Consider the following 21,497-nt stretch of genomic DNA (forward strand, 5'->3'; position numbering starts at 1 on the left):
TACATCAAAGTGACCAAGTCAGCACTTCAACAGAAGATGTTGGACATTGAAAGTGAGAAGGTAGACAGACACGCGACATCAGCCAAGGGGAACTCCGGCAATGTGCCCCAACAATTCTGACCTTGAGCTGTGCTAGGATATGTTCTGCAAGCAGAAGGGCTACCTGGATGAAGAGTTGGACTTCAGGAAGTGTTCCATGGACCAGGCTCATAAGGTAAGCCGCCCTCAAATCTCCCGCCGGACCACTGATGGACGAGGATTGCGGCCCAGAGGATCCTGGAGCTGGAGGCCATGTTGTACGAGGCGCTACCGCAGCGGGACTGCCCCGCCACGGACGGCGAAAAAGCCAGCCACGCTGGCGTGAATGACGTGCTGACGGCGGATCAGAGAGAAGAGCTTAGGAGCGCCGTGGACCAATGGAAGCGAGCCCTGATGTGCGAGTTGAGGGAGCGCGACGCTTGCATCCTCCAAGAGAGAATGGATCTGCTGCACAGCGCGCAACAGGTAAGGGCCCAAAGCCAGCCCGGCACTTACTTGCACGCTTACTGGCTTTTGAATGCCACTTTCCATTTGTCCGTCCTAGAGGAACAAAGAGCTGAAAGAATTCATCGAAGCTCAGAAGAGACAAATCAAACAATTGGAGGAGAAGTTTCTGTTTCTCTTTCTATTCTTCTCCTTGGCCTTCATTCTGTGGCCCTAACACCAGCTGGTGAGTGAGCTCCAGCGGCACCGCACTCGACACCTCCGATACACTGCCAGCCGGTCTCAGACGTTGGCAGACGCTCCGATGCCAACGTATACCCCCCGCCACGGTGACAGAGGCACCGCGTCACACCGGCGCTCATCCAATCAGAAGGCAGGAAAAGCAAATTCACATGCAGGGCACTTTTGAACCAGAAGAGAGCGCCACAAAAAACGGTTGTTGCCCCAAACGCGCACTAAAAAGGGTCAGAATAACAAGAGTCCCACTGGCCAGCCGGGGGCCACCCGTCCAGCTGTTTCTTCAGGGGGGAAAAAAATTGGAGTCACCGGTGAGTACATTTTGCATTTAGCTCTGCTTTTCTGCTTCTGTCTTCAAGTGTGTGGCATCCTGCGATCAAAGAGTCAGCCAACCCCAAAGCGGTTGACCTCAACGTCCCACCACCATGCCTACCAGAGCAGGTGACGTGATGCTTTGGACATCCTTCCGTCTCAGATGCCCAAAAGTACTCTTTGCCACATCTGCGGCAATACGGTGTCTTTTCAAAGGTGCAAATAAATCCAGCGTGGGCGGAACACGCACGTCTTCGGTTTTTCCCGCTTTGTTTGTGTGACAGCTGTTGTGAAAATTTTATACAAATAAAGTTGTATAGTACAGGTTTGGCCAAGCCGCAACTCCCGAACCGCATGCGGCTCTTTTATGTTCATATCAACATTTTTGTGTGTGTGTGTGTGTGGGGGGGGGGGGGGGGGGGGGGGGTTGTGCGTGTTGGCTTCACTTGAGTTCAATTTGGTATTTTGGTCAAAAGCGCATGTGGTGAAATTCCACAAAGTAGGATGGGCAAACACATTTCTTTAAACTATGAGTGTCAATTGGGCTCTCGAAATGGCAGGGAAAAGATGCACAGCAAAACGAAAATACGTAGATGAACACAGGACGTTTTAATCAGAGTGGGAAAGTTTCTATTTTTTGTTGAACGTGATGGCAAACCATTCTGCCTGATATGTCAGACCTCAGCGCATTTCAAAGATTCAAATCTTCAGCGCCATGCACTTCAGCTCACTCCATGCTAACATTGATCAGGCGTCGAACCCGCATCATCATGCTTAAGAGGTGGCCATGCTAACCAGTGCGCCATTATGTCAACGCATAATAACTAAGTCTACTGGTCAAAACAGCGGTTACTATATGACGTCGCTACGTCGTGGTCACGTGACGCAGACAAGACGTCAATGGACGTGGGCAGAGTTAACTTGTTTAAAAGGGAGTAGGCAGAAGAAATATTTAATTTATTTAAATCTATTTTGAGTGCACACCATTATGCCAATGCATAACAACTGTAAATCTACTAAACAAAACAGCGGTTGCTATATGACATCTGCCACGTCGTGGTCACGTGACATACGTGACGTCGATGGGCGTAACTTTCGCCGGAATTCAAATCCGCGGGGAGAGTTAACTTGTTTAAAAGAGAGTGGGCAGAAGAATTATTTAATTTATTTAAATCTATTTGGTGTGTGCGCCATTATGTCAATGCATAACAACTGTAAGTCTACTAAACAAAACAGCGGTTGCTATTTGACGTCTGCCACGTCGTGGTCACGTGACGCGGACGTGACGTCGACGCCTACTTTACATCCCACCGATCACAGGACTCCTCGGCTGCATAACCGTGCCCCCTTCCCAACCAATCGGATTTGCTATACGCGAAAACGACGCCAATGGAAAGAGCTTCCGCCCAAATTTAAATCCGTGGGCGTGGCTCGCAGCAGGAAGTAGGAAAATGGCGGCGATGTTGACAAAGACACAGCGGATGGTAACATACGACTAACAAGAGAAATATTTTTATTTTCTGCTTGCAACTGGACCGTCCAGAGCGTACACGGTAAGTACAACTCATCGTTTTTAAAAAGAAGTACTTTTGTTGCCCTGAAAAGCGAGTGAGCGTGGCGTTTGTGGGGGACGTCGAATTTCGACGATTCTTTCTGGTCAACGGTTGTAAATGATTGTGTTGATTAAAAAAGAAAACTTGATGTAACTCTACTTTTAACTGCCGTTTCAGATAGATTTGGAATTGCATCACATCCAATTTTGCCTAGAGCGTACACGGTAAGTAACACTCGTTGTGTTTAAGGAGATTTACGTTTGTAATAGCAGAAGTGTAGCCGCGTTGCGTTGTACGTGTGAATGTTGGTCCGGGCGAAATGTTAATGTTTAATTTCATTCCTTTAGGTTCCACGGTGTTTGTTGGCTGCAAGTTTTCCACTGCAAGAAGAGGCTCATATCATTGACCAGGAGCGAGCTACAATGGTGAGTAGCCATAACATTTATGTTAAACACTTCCTATTTCATGTCTAACAGTACTTGATTTAACAAATAACCATAAATAAATACAGTGTGGGCACTGAAGTTAACATATGTGATTATACTGCCTAATCTGTCACCGAGTAGATTGTTGCAAAGTAATATAAGATCCAAAGTTGTAATTCAGAATAGTTTTCAAAAGAAGGCCATTAGAATTATATACAAGTCTGATTACCCTGAACAAGCTATTAATTAAATCACAAATTCTTCAATTCAAAGATTTGGTAGATTATCAGACAAATAATGTCTAACAGTAATTGATTTAACACATCACGATAAGTAGATTGAGTGTGGGCACTCTCAAGTTAACATATGTGATTATACTGCCTAATCTGTTACAGAGTATGTTGTTGCCAAGTAATGTAGAATAGATCCAAAGTAGTAATCCAGAATAGTTTTGAAGAGGCCATTAGAATGATAAACAAATCTGATTACCTTGAACATAATAACAAGCTAAGTGTTTAATATGTCCTATGAAGTCAAAATTGGGCACCATCATGTGGTGAAATTTGGAATTGCATCACATCCAATTTTGCCTGGGAACAAACAGATTACATAAATCTTAGTTTTGAATAAGCCACTCCTTCTCAAACAAGTAAACTCTGCCCATTTTGCGCAGTAGATGTTCTGTTAATATCTAGTATTTATACAAAGTCATAATTTAAATTGCTTTCAACCTTCATTCATCGGTTCAACCAACATTACTCGCTCTTATTACCAACTTGTATTGATTTAACTAAGCGTTTAATACTTCCTATCAGGTCTCAAATCGAGATTTGGCAAAATACAATTTCAGCAAATCCAATTTTGCCAGGGAACAAAAATAGATTAAATAAACTAAATAAGTCCTCTTCCCATTAAATAAATCAGAAAAGTCTGTCTTGTAACCAGTCCTCTTCAAACAAGTAAAGTCTGCCCATTTTGTGCCGTAGATTTTGTGTCTATGCCTAGTATTTAAACAAAATCATAATTTAAACGACTTCTTTCCTTCATTCACTTTGGAAATTTGGAATTGCAGCAAATCGAATTTTGGCAGGGAACAAAAATAGATCAATTAAACTAAATAAGTCTTCTTCCCATTAAATAAATTAAAAAAGTCTGTCTTGTAACCAGTCCTTTTCAAACAAGTAAAGTCTGCCCATTTTGTGCCGTCGATTTTGTGTTAATGCCTAGTATTTATACAAAATCATAATTTAAAGGACTTCATTCCTTCATTCACTTTGGAAATTTGGAATTGCAGCACATCAAATTTTGCCTGGGAAGAAAAGTAGATTAAATAAATTTAATAAGTCTTACTACTTCCCATTAAATAAATTAAATACGTCTTACTTGTTCCCACTCCTTTTCAAAACAGTAGTTTAAAACGAGGGCCCTTCACTCAATCTTTAACCTCAACCCCGCACGTTGTGTTGTATCTGTGAATGTTGGTTGTGGCCAAATGATAGTTTTCTTTCATTCGTTTAGGTTCCAAGAAAACTTGATGTAACTCTACTTTTAACTGCCGTTTCAGATAAGCGGGTATTACGTCGCAGTCATGTGCCGTGGATATGACGTAATTGCCCGAACCTCCGCCAAAATTCAAATCTGTTGGCGCGATGGCCGTGAGCCACTGAGCAGCGACGATTATCAACAGAAATATCTTTATTTTCTGCTTGCAACTGGACCGTCTAGAGCGTACACGGTAAGTAACACTCATTGTGTTTAAGGAGATTTACGTTTGTAATAGCAGAAGTGTAGCCGCGTTGCGTTGTACGTGTGAAAATTGGTCGAGGCGAAATGTTAATGTTTAATTTCATTCCTTTAGGTTCCACGGTGTTTGTTGGCTGCAAGTTTTCCACTGCAAGAAGAGGCTTGTATCATTGACCAGGAGCGAGCTACAATGGTGAGTAGCCATAACATTTATGTTAAACACTTCCTATTTCATGTCTAACAGTACTTGATTTAACAAATAACCATAAATAAATACAGTGTGGGCACTGAAGTTAACATATGTGATTATACTGCCTAATCTGTCACGGAGTAGATTGTTGCAAAGTAATATAAGATCCAAAGTTGTAATTCAGAATAGTTTTCAAAAGAAGGCCATTAGAATTATATACAAGTCTGATTACCCTGAACAAGCTATTAATTAAATCACAAATTCTTCAATTCAAAGATTTGGTAGATTATCAGACAAATAATGTCTAACAGTAATTGATTTAACACATCACGATAAGTAGATTGAGTGTGGGCACTCTCAAGTTAACATATGTGATTATACTGCCTAATCTGTTACAGAGTATGTTGTTGCCAAGTAATGTAGAATAGATCCAAAGTAGTAATCCAGAATAGTTTTGAAGAGGCCATTAGAATGATAAACAAATCTGATTACCTTGAACATAATAACAAGCTAAGTGTTTAATATGTCCTATGAAGTCAAAATTGGGCACCATCATGTGGTGAAATTTGGAATTGCATCACATCCAATTTTGCCTGGGAACAAACAGATTACATAAATCTTAGTTTTGAATAAGCCACTCCTTCTCAAACAAGTAAACTCTGCCCATTTTGCGCAGTAGATGTTCTGTTAATATCTAGTATTTATACAAAGTCATAATTTAAATTGCTTTCAACCTTCATTCATCGGTTCAACCAACATTACTCGCTCTTATTACCAACTTGTATTGATTTAACTAAGCGTTTAATACTTCCTATCAGGTCTCAAATCGAGATTTGGCAAAATACAATTTCAGCAAATCCAATTTTGCCAGGGAACAAAAATAGATTAAATAAACTAAATAAGTCCTCTTCCCATTAAATAAATCAGAAAAGTCTGTCTTGTAACCAGTCCTCTTCAAACAAGTAAAGTCTGCCCATTTTGTGCCGTAGATTTTGTGTCTATGCCTAGTATTTAAACAAAATCATAATTTAAACGACTTCTTTCCTTCATTCACTTTGGAAATTTGGAATTGCAGCAAATCGAATTTTGGCAGGGAACAAAAATAGATCAATTAAACTAAATAAGTCTTCTTCCCATTAAATAAATTAAAAAAGTCTGTCTTGTAACCAGTCCTTTTCAAACAAGTAAAGTCTGCCCATTTTGTGCCGTCGATTTTGTGTTAATGCCTAGTATTTATACAAAATCATAATTTAAAGGACTTCATTCCTTCATTCACTTTGGAAATTTGGAATTGCAGCACATCAAATTTTGCCTGGGAAGAAAAGTAGATTAAATAAATTTAATAAGTCTTACTACTTCCCATTAAATAAATTAAATACGTCTTACTTGTTCCCACTCCTTTTCAAAACAGTAGTTTAAAACGAGGGCCCTTCACTCAATCTTTAACCCCAACCCCGCACGTTGTGTTGTATCTGTGAATGTTGGTTGTGGCCAAATGATAGTTTTCTTTCATTCGTTTAGGTTCCAAGAAAACTTGATGTAACTCTACTTTTAACTGCCGTTTCAGATAAGCGGGTATTACGTCGCAGTCATGTGCCGTGGATATGACGTAATTGCCCGAACCTCCGCCAAAATTCAAATCTGTTGGCGCGATGGCCGTGAGCCACTGAGCAGCGACGATTATCAACAGAAATATCTTTATTTTCTGCTTGCAACTGGACCGTCTAGAGCGTACACGGTAAGTAACACTCATTGTGTTTAAGGAGATTTACGTTTGTAATAGCAGAAGTGTAGCCGCGTTGCGTTGTACGTGTGAAAATTGGTCGAGGCGAAATGTTAATGTTTAATTTCATTCCTTTAGGTTCCACGGTGTTTGTTGGCTGCAAGTTTTCCACTGCAAGAAGAGGCTCGTATCATTGACCAGGAGCGAGCTACAATGGTGAGTAGCCATAACATTTATGTTAAACACTTCCTATTTCATGTCTAACAGTACTTGATTTAACAAATAACCATAAATAAATACAGTGTGGGCACTGAAGTTAACATATGTGATTATACTGCCTAATCTGTCACGGAGTAGATTGTTGCAAAGTAATATAAGATCCAAAGTTGTAATTCAGAATAGTTTTCAAAAGAAGGCCATTAGAATTATATACAAGTCTGATTACCCTTAACATAACAACAAGCTATTAATTAAATCACAAATTCTTCAATTCAAAGATTTGGTAGATTATCAGACAAATAATGTCTAACAGTAATTGATTTAACATCACGATAAGTAGATTGAGTGTGGGCACTCTCAAGTTAACAGATATGATTATACTGCCTAATCTGTTACAGAGTATGTTGTTGCCAAGTAATGTAGAATAGATCCAAAGTAGTAATCCAGAATAGTTTTGAAGAGGCCATTAGAATAATAAACAAATCTGATTACCTTGAACATAATAACAAGCTAAGTGTTTAATATGTCCTATGAAGTCAAAATTGGGCACCATCATGTGGTGAAATTTGGAATTGCATCACATCCAATTTTGCCTGGGAACCAACAGATTAAATAAATCTTAGTTTTGAATAAGCCACTCCTTCTCAAACAAGTAAACTCTGCCCATTTCGCGCAGTAGATGTTCTGTTAATATCTAGTATTTATACAAAGTCATAATTTAAATTGCTTTCAACCTTCATTCATCGGTTCAACCAACATTACTCGCTCTTATTACCAACTTGTATTGATTTAACTAAGCGTTTAATACTTCCTATCAGGTCTCAAGGCAAGATTTGGCAAAATACAATTTCAGCAAATCCAATTTTGCCAGGGAACAAAAATAGATTAAATAAACTAAATAAGTCTTCTTCCCATTAAATAAATCAGAAAAGTCTGTCTTGTAACCAGTCCTCTTCAAACAAGTAAAGTCTGCCCATTTTGTGCCGTAGATTTTGTGTCTATGCCTAGTATTTAAACAAAATCATAATTTAAACGACTTCTTTCCTTCATTCACTTTGGAAATTTGGAATTGCAGCAAATCGAATTTTGCCAGGGAACAAAAATAGATCAATTAAACTAAATAAGTCTTCTTCCCATTAAATAAATTAAAAAAGTCTGTCTTGTAACCAGTCCTTTTCAAACAAGTAAAGTCTGCCCATTTTGTGCCGTCGATTTTGTGTTAATGCCTAGTATTTATACAAAATCATAATTTAAAGGACTTCATTCCTTCATTCACTTTGGAAATTTGGAATTGCAGCACATCAAATTTTGCCTGGGAAGAAAAGTAGATTAAATAAATTTAATAAGTCTTACTACTTCCCATTAAATAAATTAAATACGTCTTACTTGTTCCCACTCCTTTACAAAAAAGTAGTTTAAAACGAGGTCCCTTCACTCCACCTTTAACCCTATTTATTCACCTTCTAGGCTAAGTGTTAAAGGCTAAGTGTTAAAGGCTAAGTGTTAAAGGCTAAGTGTTAGAGGCTAAGTGCCAGAGGCTAGGCGCCAGAGGCGAGTTTTTGTGGGCTGAAGTTTTAGTGGGGTTAGTGTGAATACAATCCAAAAGAATACAACAGAATACAATACAATAGAATATAATACATAGATTAAATTCAATAGCTCTTACTACTTCCCATTAAATAAATTAAATACGTCTTACTTGTTCCCAATCCTTTTCAAAAAAGTAGTTTAAAACGAGGGCCCTTCACTCAACCTTTAACCTCAACCCCGCACGTCACATTGTGTTGTATCTGTGAATGTTGGTTGTGGCCAAATGATAGTTTTCTTTCATTCGTTTAGGTTCCACGGTGTTTGTTGGCTATGTTTTCCACTGTCAGAAGGATGAAAATACAAAGTACAACGCTTGGACGTGGGCGAAGACGTCACCGGTGAGTCCTTCCTTCCTATTTATTTACCTTCTAGATGCTAGAGGCTAAGTGTTAGAGGCTAAGTGTTAGAGGCTAAGTGTTAAACACAATACGAACAACACAACGATACTGCACTGAACAACACGATACCGCACTGAGAAACACGATACCGCACTGAACAACACGATACCGCACTGAACAACACCATGCCGCACTGAACACCATGCCACACTGAACAACACCATCCCGCACTGAACAACACCATGCCGCACTAAACAACACCATGCCGCACTGAACAACACCATGCCTCACTGAACGACACCATGCCGCACTGAAAGACACCATGCCGCACTGAACGACACCATGCCGCACTGAAAGACACCATCCCGCACTGAACACCATGCCGCACTGAACAACACCATCCTGCACTGAACAACACCATCCCGCACTGAACAACACCATGCCGCACTGAACAACATTATGCCGCACTGAACATTATGCCGCACTGAACAACACCATGCCGCACTGAACAACACCATGCCGCACTGAACAACATTATGCCGCACTGAACAACACCATGCCGCACTGAACAACACCATGCCGCACTGAACAACACCATGCCGCACTGAACAACATTATGCCGCACTGAACAACACCATGCCGCACTGAACAACACCATCCTGCACTGAACAACACCATTCCGCATTGAACACCATGCCGCACTGAACAACACCATCCCGCACTGAACAACACCATCCCGCACTGAACAACACCATGCCGCACTGAACAACATTATGCCGCACTGAACAACATTATGCCGCACTGAACAACACCATGCCGCACTGAACAACACCATGCCGCACTGAACAACACCATGCCGCACTGAACAACATTATAACGCACTGAACAACACCATCCCACACTGAACAACACCATGCCGCACTAAACAACATTATGCCGCACTGAACAACATTATGCCGAAATGAACAACACCATGCCGCACTGAACAACACCATGCCGCACTGAACAACACCATCCTGCACTGAACAACACCATCCCGCACTGAACAACACCATGCCGCACTGAACAACACCATGCCGCACTGAAAAACACCATGCCGCAATGAACAACACCATCCCGCACTGAACAACATTATGCCGCACTGAACAACATTATGCCGCACTGAACAACACCATGCCGCACTGAACAACACCATGCCGCACTGAACAACACCATCCTGCACTGAACAACACCATCCCGCACTGAACAACACCATGCCGCACTGAACAACACCATGCCGCACTGAACAACATTATGCCGCACTGAACAACACCATGCCGCACTGAACAACACCATGCCGCACTGAACAACACCATGCCGCACTGAACAACACCATCCCGCACTGAACAACACCATGCCGCACTGAGCAACACCATGCCGCACTGAACAACACCATCCTGCACTGAACAACACCATGCCGCACTGAACAACACCATTCCGCACTGAACAACACCATGCCGCACTGAACAACATTACGCTGCACTGAACAACACCATGCCGCACTGAACAACACCATGCCGCACTGAACAACACCATGCCGCATTGAACAACACCATGCCGCATTGAACAACACCATGCCGCACTGAACAACACCATCCTGCACTGAACAACACCATGCCGCATTGAACAACACCATCCTGCACTGAACAACACCATCCCGCACTGAACAACACCATCCCGCATTGAACAACACCATCCTGCACTGAACAACACCATCCTGCACTGAACAACACCATGCCGCACTGAACAACACCATGCCGCACTGAACAACACCATGCCGCACTGAACAACACCATGCCGCACTGAACAACATTATGCCGCACTGAACAACATTATGTCGCACTGAACAACACCATGCCGCACTGAACAACACCATGCCGCACTGAACAACATTATGCCGCACTGAAAAACACCATGCCGCACTGAACAACACCATCCCGCACTGAACAACACCATGCCGCATTGAACAACACCATGCCGCACTGAACAACACCATGCTGCACTGAACAACACTATGCTGCACTGAACAACACGATCCTGCATTGAACAACACCATGCCGCACTGAACAACACCATCCTGCACTGAACAACACCATCCTGCACTGAACAACACCACCCCGCACTGAACAACACGATCCCGCATTGAACACCATCCCGCACTGAACAACACCATGCCGCACTGAACAACACCATTCCGCACTGAACAACACCATGCCGCACTGAACAACACCATGCCGCACTGAACAACACCATGCCGCACTGAACAACACCATGCCGCACTGAACAACATTATGCCGCACTGAACAACACCATGCCGCACTGAACAACACGATCCTGCATTGAACAACACCATGCCGCACTGAACAACACCATCCTGCACTGAACAACACCATCCTGCACTGAACAACACCACCCCGCACTGAACAACACGATCCCGCATTGAACACCATCCCGCACTGAACAACACCATGCCGCACTGAACAACACCATTCCGCACTGAACAACACCATGCCGCACTGAACAACACCATGCCGCACTGAACAACACCATGCCGCACCGAACAACACCATGCCGCACTGAACAACATTATGCCGCACTGAACAACACCATGCCGCACTGAACAAAACCATCCCGCACTGAACAACACCATGCCGCATTGAACAACACCATGCCGCACTGAACAACACCACCCTGCACTGAACAACACCATCCCACACTAAACAACACCATGCCGCACTGAACAACATTATGGCGCACTGGACAACATTATGCCGCACTGAACAACACCATGCCGCACTGAACAACACCATGCCGCACTGAACAACACCATGCCGCACTGAACAACACCATGCCGCACTGAACAACATTATGCCGCACTGAACAACACCATGCCGCACTGAACAACACCATGCCGCACTGAACAACACGATCCCGCATTGAACAACACCATCCTGCACTGAACAACACCATGCCGCACTGAACAACACCATGCCGCACTGAACAACACCATTCCGCACTGAACAACACCATGCCGCACTGAACGACACCATCCTGCACTGAACGACACCATCCCGCACTGAACAACACCATGCCGCATTAAACAACACCATGCCGCACTGAACAACACCATCCTGCACTGAACAACACCATGCCGCACTGAACAACACCATGCCGCACTGAACAACACCATGCCGCACTGAACAACATTATGCCGCACTGAACAACATTATGCCGCACTAAACAACATTATGTCGCACTGAACAACACCATGCCGCACTGAACAACACCATGCTGCACTGAACAACATTATGCCGCACTGAACAACACGATCCCGCATTGAACAACACCATCCCGCAGTGAACAACATCATGCCGCATTGAACAACACCATGCCGCACTGAACAACACCATGCTGCACTGAACAACATTATGCTGCACTGAACAACACGATCCTGCATTGAACAACACCATGCCGCACTGAACAACACCATCCTGCACTGAACAACACCATGCCGCACTGAACAACACCATGCCGCACTGAACAACACCATGCCGCACTGAACAACACCATGCCGCACTGAACAACACCATCCCGCACTGAACAACACCATGCCGCATTGAACAACACCATGCCGCACTGAACAACACCATGCTGCACTGAACAACATTATGCTGCACTGAACAACACGATCCTGCATTGAACAACACCATGCCGCACTGAACAACACCATCCTGCACTGAACAACACCATCCTGCACTGAACAACACCACCCCGCACTGAACAACACGATCCCGCATTGAACAACACCATCCCGCACTGAACAACACCATGCCGCACTGAACAACACCATTCCGCACTGAACAACACCATGCCGCACTGAACAACACCATGCCGCACTGAACAACACCATGCCGCACTGAACAACACCATGCCGCACTGAACAACATTATGCCGCACTGAACAACACCATGCCGCACTGAACAACACCATCCCGCACTGAACAGCACCATGCCGCATTGAACAACACCATGCCGCACTGAACAACACCATCCTGCACTGAACAACACCATCCCGCACTAAACAACACCATGCCGCACTGAACAACATTATGGCGCACTGGACAACATTATGCCGCACTGAACAACACCATGCCGCACTGAACAACACCATGCCGCACTGAACAACACCATGCCGCACTGAACAACACCATGCCGCACTGAACAACATTATGCCGCACTGAACAACACCATGCCGCACTGAACAACACCATGCCGCACTGAACAACACGATCCCGCATTGAACAACACCATCCTGCACTGAACAACACCATGCCGCACTGAACAACACCATGCCGCACTGAACAACACCATTCCGCACTGAACAACACCATGCCGCACTGAACAACACCATCCTGCACTGAACAACACCATCCCGCACTGAACAACACCATGCCGCATTGAACAACACCATGCCGCACTGAACAACACCATCCTGCACTGAACAACACCATGCCGCACTGAACAACACCATGCCGCACTGAACAACACCATGCCGCACTGAACAACACCATGCCGCACTGAACAACATTATGCCGCACTAAACAACATTATGTCGCACTGAACAACACCATGCCGCATTGAACAACACCATGCCGCACTGAACAACACCACCCTGCACTGAACAACACCATCCCACACTAAACAACACCATGCCGCACTGAACAACATTATGGCGCACTGGACAACATTATGCCGCACTGAACAACACCATGCCGCACTGAACAACACCATGCCGCACTGAACAACACCATGCCGCACTGAACAACACCATGCCGCACTGAACAACATTATGCCGCACTGAACAACACCATGCCGCACTGAACAACACCATGCCGCACTGAACAACACGATCCCGCATTGAACAACACCATCCTGCACTGAACAACACCATGCCGCACTGAACAACACCATGCCGCACTGAACAACACCATTCCGCACTGAACAACACCATGCCGCACTGAACGACACCATCCTGCACTGAACGACACCATCCCGCACTGAACAACACCATGCCGCATTAAACAACACCATGCCGCACTGAACAACACCATCCTGCACTGAACAACACCATGCCGCACTGAACAACACCATGCCGCACTGAACAACACCATGCCGCACTGAACAACATTATGCCGCACTGAACAACATTATGCCGCACTAAACAACATTATGTCGCACTGAACAACACCATGCCGCACTGAACAACACCATGCTGCACTGAACAACATTATGCCGCACTGAACAACACGATCCCGCATTGAACAACACCATCCCGCAGTGAACAACATCATGCCGCATTGAACAACACCATGCCGCACTGAACAACACCATGCTGCACTGAACAACATTATGCTGCACTGAACAACACGATCCTGCATTGAACAACACCATGCCGCACTGAACAACACCATCCTGCACTGAACAACACCATGCCGCACTGAACAACACCATGCCGCACTGAACAACACCATGCCGCACTGAACAACACCATGCCGCACTGAACAACACCATCCCGCACTGAACAACACCATGCCGCATTGAACAACACCATGCCGCACTGAACAACACCATGCTGCACTGAACAACATTATGCTGCACTGAACAACACGATCCTGCATTGAACAACACCATGCCGCACTGAACAACACCATCCTGCACTGAACAACACCATCCTGCACTGAACAACACCACCCCGCACTGAACAACACGATCCCGCATTGAACAACACCATCCCGCACTGAACAACACCATGCCGCACTGAACAACACCATTCCGCACTGAACAACACCATGCCGCACTGAACAACACCATGCCGCACTGAACAACACCATGCCGCACTGAACAACACCATGCCGCACTGAACAACATTATGCCGCACTGAACAACACCATGCCGCACTGAACAACACCATCCCGCACTGAACAGCACCATGCCGCATTGAACAACACCATGCCGCACTGAACAACACCATCCTGCACTGAACAACACCATCCCGCACTAAACAACACCATGCCGCACTGAACAACATTATGGCGCACTGGACAACATTATGCCGCACTGAACAACACCATGCCGCACTGAACAACACCATGCCGCACTGAACAACACCATGCCGCACTGAACAACACCATGCCGCACTGAACAACATTATGCCGCACTGAACAACACCATGCCGCACTGAACAACACCATGCCGCACTGAACAACACGATCCCGCATTGAACAACACCATCCTGCACTGAACAACACCATGCCGCACTGAACAACACCATGCCGCACTGAACAACACCATTCCGCACTGAACAACACCATGCCGCACTGAACAACACCATCCTGCACTGAACAACACCATCCCGCACTGAACAACACCATGCCGCATTGAACAACACCATGCCGCACTGAACAACACCATCCTGCACTGAACAACACCATGCCGCACTGAACAACACCATGCCGCACTGAACAACACCATGCCGCACTGAACAACACCATGCCGCACTGAACAACATTATGCCGCACTAAACAACATTATGTCGCACTGAACAACACCATGCCGCACTGAACAACACCATGCTGCACTGAACAACATTATGCCGCACTGAACAACACGATCCCGCATTGAACAACACCATCCCGCAGTGAACAACACCATGCCGCATTGAACAACACCATGCCGCACTGAACAACACCATGCTGCACTGAACAACATTATGCTGCACTGAACAACACGATCCTGCATTGAACAACACCATGCCGCACTGAACAACACCATCCTGCACTGAACAACACCTTTCCACACTGAACAACACCATGCCGCACTGAACAACATTATGCCGCACTGAACAACACCATGCCGCACTGAACAACACCATGCCGCACTGAACAACACCATGCCGCACTGAACAACACCATGCCGCAATGAACAACACCATCCCGCACTGAACAACACCATGCCGCATTGAACAACACCATGCCGCACTGAACAACACCATCCCGCACTGAACAACACCACCCCGCACTGAACAACACGATCCCGCATTGAACAACACCATCCCGGACTGAACAACACCATGCCGCACTGAACAACACCATTCCGCACTGAACAACACCATGCCGCACTGAACAACACCATGCCGCACTGAACAACACCATGCCGCACTGAACAACACCATGCCGCACTGAACAACATTATGCCGCACTGAACAACACCATGCCGCACTGAACAACACCATCCCGCACTGAACAACACCATGCCGCATTGAACAACACCGTGCCGCACTGAACAACACCATCCTGCACTGAACAACACCATCCCGCACTGAACAACACCATGCCGCACTGAACAACATTATGGCGCACTGAACAACATTATGCCGCACTGAACAACACCATGCCGCACTGAACAACACCATGCCGCACTGAACAACACCATGCCGCACTGAACAACATTATGCCGCACTGAACAACATTATGCCGCACTGAACAACACCATGCCGCACTGAACAACACCATGCCGCACTGAACAACACCATGCCGCACTGAACAACACGACGTCGCACTGAACAACACGACGCCGCACAGAACAACACGACGCCGCACAGAATAACACAATACCGCACAGAACAACACAATACCGCACAAACAGTTTTAGATAATATTACGTCGCAGTCATGTGACGCGGACATGACGTCAATAGGCGGAACTCACGGCAAAATTATAATCCGTGGGCGTGGCTTGCAACAGGAAGTAGGAAAGCGGCAGTTCTGGCAAACAAGACACAGCTGTTAGTAACACGATGACTAACAAGGCAAATATTTTTGTTTTCAGCTTGCAACTTGACCGTCTAGAGCGTACAAGGTAATTACAACTGTTTTTTTTTTAGCCCTGAAAAGCAAGGGAGTGTGGCGTTTGGGAGGAATGTCGAACTCGGCGTCTGCTTCCAGCCACAGACGCCAAATTTCGACGATTATTTCGACTGGTCAACGGTTGTAAATTATTGCGTTGACTAAAAACTTTATTTAACTCTACTCTTAACTTTGCCGTTTCAGATATGCGGGTATTACACCGCGGAAATGACGTCAATAGGCTGAACTCTCGCCAAAATTCAAATCTGTGGGCGCAATGGCCTTGAGCGAGACACCGGATACAAACACGACGATTATCAACAGAAATATCTTTATTTTCCGCTTGCAAGTGGACCGTCTAGAGCGTACACGGTAAGTACAACTCATTGTGTTTAAAAAGATTTACGTTTGTGTAGTTTGCGTTGCGTTGTATCTGTGAATGTTGGTTGAGGCTAAATGTTAATGTTTAATTTCATTCCTTTAGGTTCCACGGTGTTTGTTGGCTGTATGTTTTCCACTGCAAGAAGAGGCTCGTATCATTGACCAGCAGGAGCTACAATGGTGAGTACCCCTTTCGTCTTCCATTTATGTTAAACACTTCCTATTTCATGTCTAACAGTACTCGATTTAACAAATAACCATAAATAAATACAGTGTGGGCAGTCACGTTAACATATGTGATTATCCTGCCTAATATGTTTATCACAAATATGTCACTAATCACTAATATGTTTATTTGTTTATCACAACACCTTTGGACCTTCAGCAATCGATTATTTACCTTCATCTACATAGAGACAGAACGATGGTGTCTTAAACATCTCATTCATTTCACCAAATAACTTCACGCAGGTGGATAACGGCCGTCTCGGTCACGCTATGTTGCGTGATGCAGTTTTGAAGAACCAAATGCATTTATTCAATGAATAAGTCAAGCTAGTTCTATGTTTATGATGTTGTAAGTTACGGTACCGATTGAAGTTGAGTTCGAAGCCAGTGGAAAACAGCGCTGCGTTTGTGCTCTCCAGGTACAAATGTTGTGATCTCTGACTGACGACCGGGCGAGACTCGAGTAAGAGATGTCCAAACGAGCTCCGGCAGGGCGGGCCAAGGCGGAGCGAACGGACGCCCTTCAGGCCGCCAATGACGAGCTGAGAACCAAACTGATGGACGTCCAGTTAGAACTTCAGCAGGAGAAGAACAAGGTGAAAACCTCAACAGACAGACACTGCCTGCCTCCCTGCCTGCCTCCCTGCCTGCCTCCCTGCCTGCCTCCCTCCCTCCCAGTTTTCCCGATGTAGATTAGACATGCGTGTGCCATGACTGTGTCAGCCTACATCAACAAATGCACCGAGGACGTCAGCACCACTAAGAATATCATCACCCGGGGCAACCAACGACCCTGGATGACTGAGGAGGTACGTCAAACGCTACGAGCGCGGAACTCTGCCTTCAAGTCTGGCGACAAGGAGACACTGAGGACAGCGAGAGCCAACTTGAACCGTGCCATCAGGATAGCGAAGCGAGACCGCAGTCGAAAATTTCAGGATCGTTTCCACGACGTCAAAAACATCAGGAGTATGTGGCAAGGCATACGGGCGATTACAGACTACAACTCACCCTCCCCCCCCCCGGTGGGTGTAGTTGATGCTGACTTTCTAAATGGTCTAAATAACTTCTTTGGGAGGTTCGAGGCACTAAACGGCACTCCAGCAGTTAAAACTGTCCCCCATCAGGAAGAGGAGGTACTCTGCCTTGACTCCGCCGATGTGTTGAAGACCCTGAGGAGAGTCAACCCCTGTAAGGCCCCTGGCCCCGACAACATTCCTGGGCGTGTGTTCAGGGAATGTGCAAGTCATCTGGCTGGGGTCATCACAGACATTTTTAACACCTCGCTGGGCCAAGCCACAGTGCCGGCGTGCTTTAAGACTGCCTCCATCATTCCGGTGCCGAAGAAACCTCAAATCACCTCATTTAATGATTACCGGCCTGTTGCACTGACTCCGGTTATGATGAAGTGCTTCGAAAGGCTGCTTAAAGGTCACATCGTTTCCAGACTCCCCCTATTATTTGACCCGTTCCAGTTTGCCGACCGGCAAAACCGCTCCACTCAGGACGCCATCTCCTCCGTTCTTCACCTGAGCCTGGCTCACCTGGAGGAGAAGAACACCCATGTGCGGAGGCTGTTCCTGGACTTCAGCTCAGCGTTTAACACCATCATCCCACAGCATCTGGTAGGAAAATTGGAACACCTGGGCTTCAACACCCCCCTTCGCAACTGGCTGCTAGACTTCCTCACCAACAGACCTCAGTCAGTCCGGGTCGGACAGAACACCTCTGATGTCATCACCCTCAGCACAGGCTCCCTTCAGGGCTGCGTCCTGAGCCCCCTGCTGTGCACCCTGATGACACACGACTGCGTCCTCAGGTTCACCACCAATCACATCGTGAAGTCAGCAGACGACACAACGGTGGTGGGGCTCATCAGAGACAACAACGACCTGGACTACAGAGAGGAGGTGGAGCAGCTGGTGGGCTGGTGCAGAGAAAACAGCCTGATCCTGAATGAGGAGAAGATGAAGGAGATCATCGTCGACTTCAGGAAAAAACAGCCTCACCACGCTCCACTGATCATCAACAGCTCAGCTGTGGAGGTGGTCAGCACCACCAAATTCCTGGGGGTCCACATCACAGAAGACCTCACCTGGACTATGAACACTACGGCACTGGTCAAGAGGGCACAGAAGCGCTTGTACTTCCTGCGGAGGATGAGGAGAGCCCACCTGCCCCCACCCATCATGAGGACGTTCTACAGGAGCACCATAGAGAGCATTCTGACAAGCTGTCTCTCTGTGTGGTGTGGAGGCTGCACCGCCTCCGATTGGAAGAACGTGAGGAGAGTGGTGAGGACAGCAGAGAGGATCATAGGGGCTCCTCTTCCCTCCATTCAGGACATTTCATCTCAGCGCTGCATGTCCCGTGCCCGTAACATCATCAATGACCCATCACACCCCCACCATGGACTGTTCTCCCTGCTGCCCTCTGGGAAGAGGTTTGCAGCATCCGCTGCAGGTCCACCAGGTTCTGCAACAGCTTTTTCCCTGCTGTCATCAGACTGTTGAACACTAGAACTGTTGAGCTCTAAACTGAACTCTGCATCACACATTCACAGAACTGTACTTTATGACACTACGGACCTCTATCTTGCACTATCTCGCACTACCAACTTTACTGAACTTGTATAAACCCTTTAAATAGAAGTTTAATACATGGTTTAGCATTCCTCTGCACACTCTTGAATACTGTTTTGCCTACTTGCACTATTGCATAATTATCACTGCTGCACTTTATACTTATTTTTAATATATATATATATATATATATATATAGTATATATGTATATATATATATTTTCATAGGATATGTTACTTCTATTCAACTGCAATATCACTACTTTGTTGTAAGACGTATGCAACGGAATTTCGTTTTGTATGCACCATGTGCAGACAAGATGACAATAAAGTTTGTCTAAGTCTAAGTCATGTCAGGTCAGCTGTCTGGAGAGAGAGAGAAGTCAGGACCTGCGGGCGGAGCACCACCGTGCCACCGCCGCCATGACGGAACTCAAAAGCAAACTCCATGAGAAGAAGCAGAAAGAGTTAGCCATTACCAGGGAGACATTACTGCGGCAGCATGAAATGGAGCTGATGAGAGTGATCAAAATCAAAGATGGAGAGATCCAGCGACTGAATGCCTTGGTCCTCAGCCTGAGGGACGGCTCCATGGACAAGGTGATCCGCTCTATCCGTGTCTGACTATCCGCACGCCACGTCGGGCTTCGATGCGGCCGCTACCGTATTGTGTAGCTTGTCCCCAGTAAGCGTCGCGGCGCTCCGTTGCGGTCTCAACGGCCCGGTGTGGCGCAATGTCTGCTCAGGTGAGGAGGGGGGGCGCTTTGCTGGCGGAGGTGGAGGAGACGCGGCGGTGTCGGGAGACCGAGCGGTGTCGCCTCCACCAGGAGCGCGGAAGAAGCCCTGGCAGCGGCCCAGCAGGCCTGGCAGTCCCGAGCGGCCGAGCTCCGATCGGCTCATCACCAGCATCGGGAGGAGCTGAGCCGAACCAAGAGAGACTGCGAGAGGGAGATCCGCCGACTGGTAGGACTGATCAGATGCGCGGTGCGTGGCTATGTTCCCAATTTCGTTGTATACCTGCAGTGCAATGACACCTAAGGCATTCTATTCTATTCTATTTCACAAGAAGAAAATGTCCGGTTGCTCGCTTCGCTTTTGTCACAGCAAAGGTGTTCTAGTCGATTCCAGAAAAAAATTGGCCGGTTGCTCTCTTTGTTTTTGTCACAATTCTGGCAAATGAGTTTGCCCGCCTGCCTGAGCGCTCCCCGTTTGTACATCCAGACGGATGAGATCAAGCTGAAAGACAGAGCGGTTAGTGTTTTGGATGAAGCCCTGGGGCCGGCCACGTCCACCGCCTTCAGCTGCAGACTCAGGCTGCCGAGCAGCAGATCGCTGCCCTGAGGGATTCCCAAAGGGCGGGCCTAAACTACCCTGGAAGTGGGGTCAACGCCGCTACTAGCAATCCTCTTCATTGCGTAAGCCACCTCATCACACACTTGCAGTACGCATGACTTAGTTCGTTGCTGGAGGAAGGTAGCACAAAAACAGTTTTGAACTTTGAACGAGTGCTTGTGTGTGTGTGTTGCGGGGCGTTTTCAGTCTCAGGAGGATC

Source organism: Syngnathus floridae, unplaced genomic scaffold (genome assembly GCF_059516105.1).
Source record: "Syngnathus floridae isolate MCC-2025c unplaced genomic scaffold, RoL_Sflo_1.0 HiC_scaffold_33, whole genome shotgun sequence".
Classification (NCBI taxonomy): domain Eukaryota; kingdom Metazoa; phylum Chordata; class Actinopteri; order Syngnathiformes; family Syngnathidae; genus Syngnathus; species Syngnathus floridae.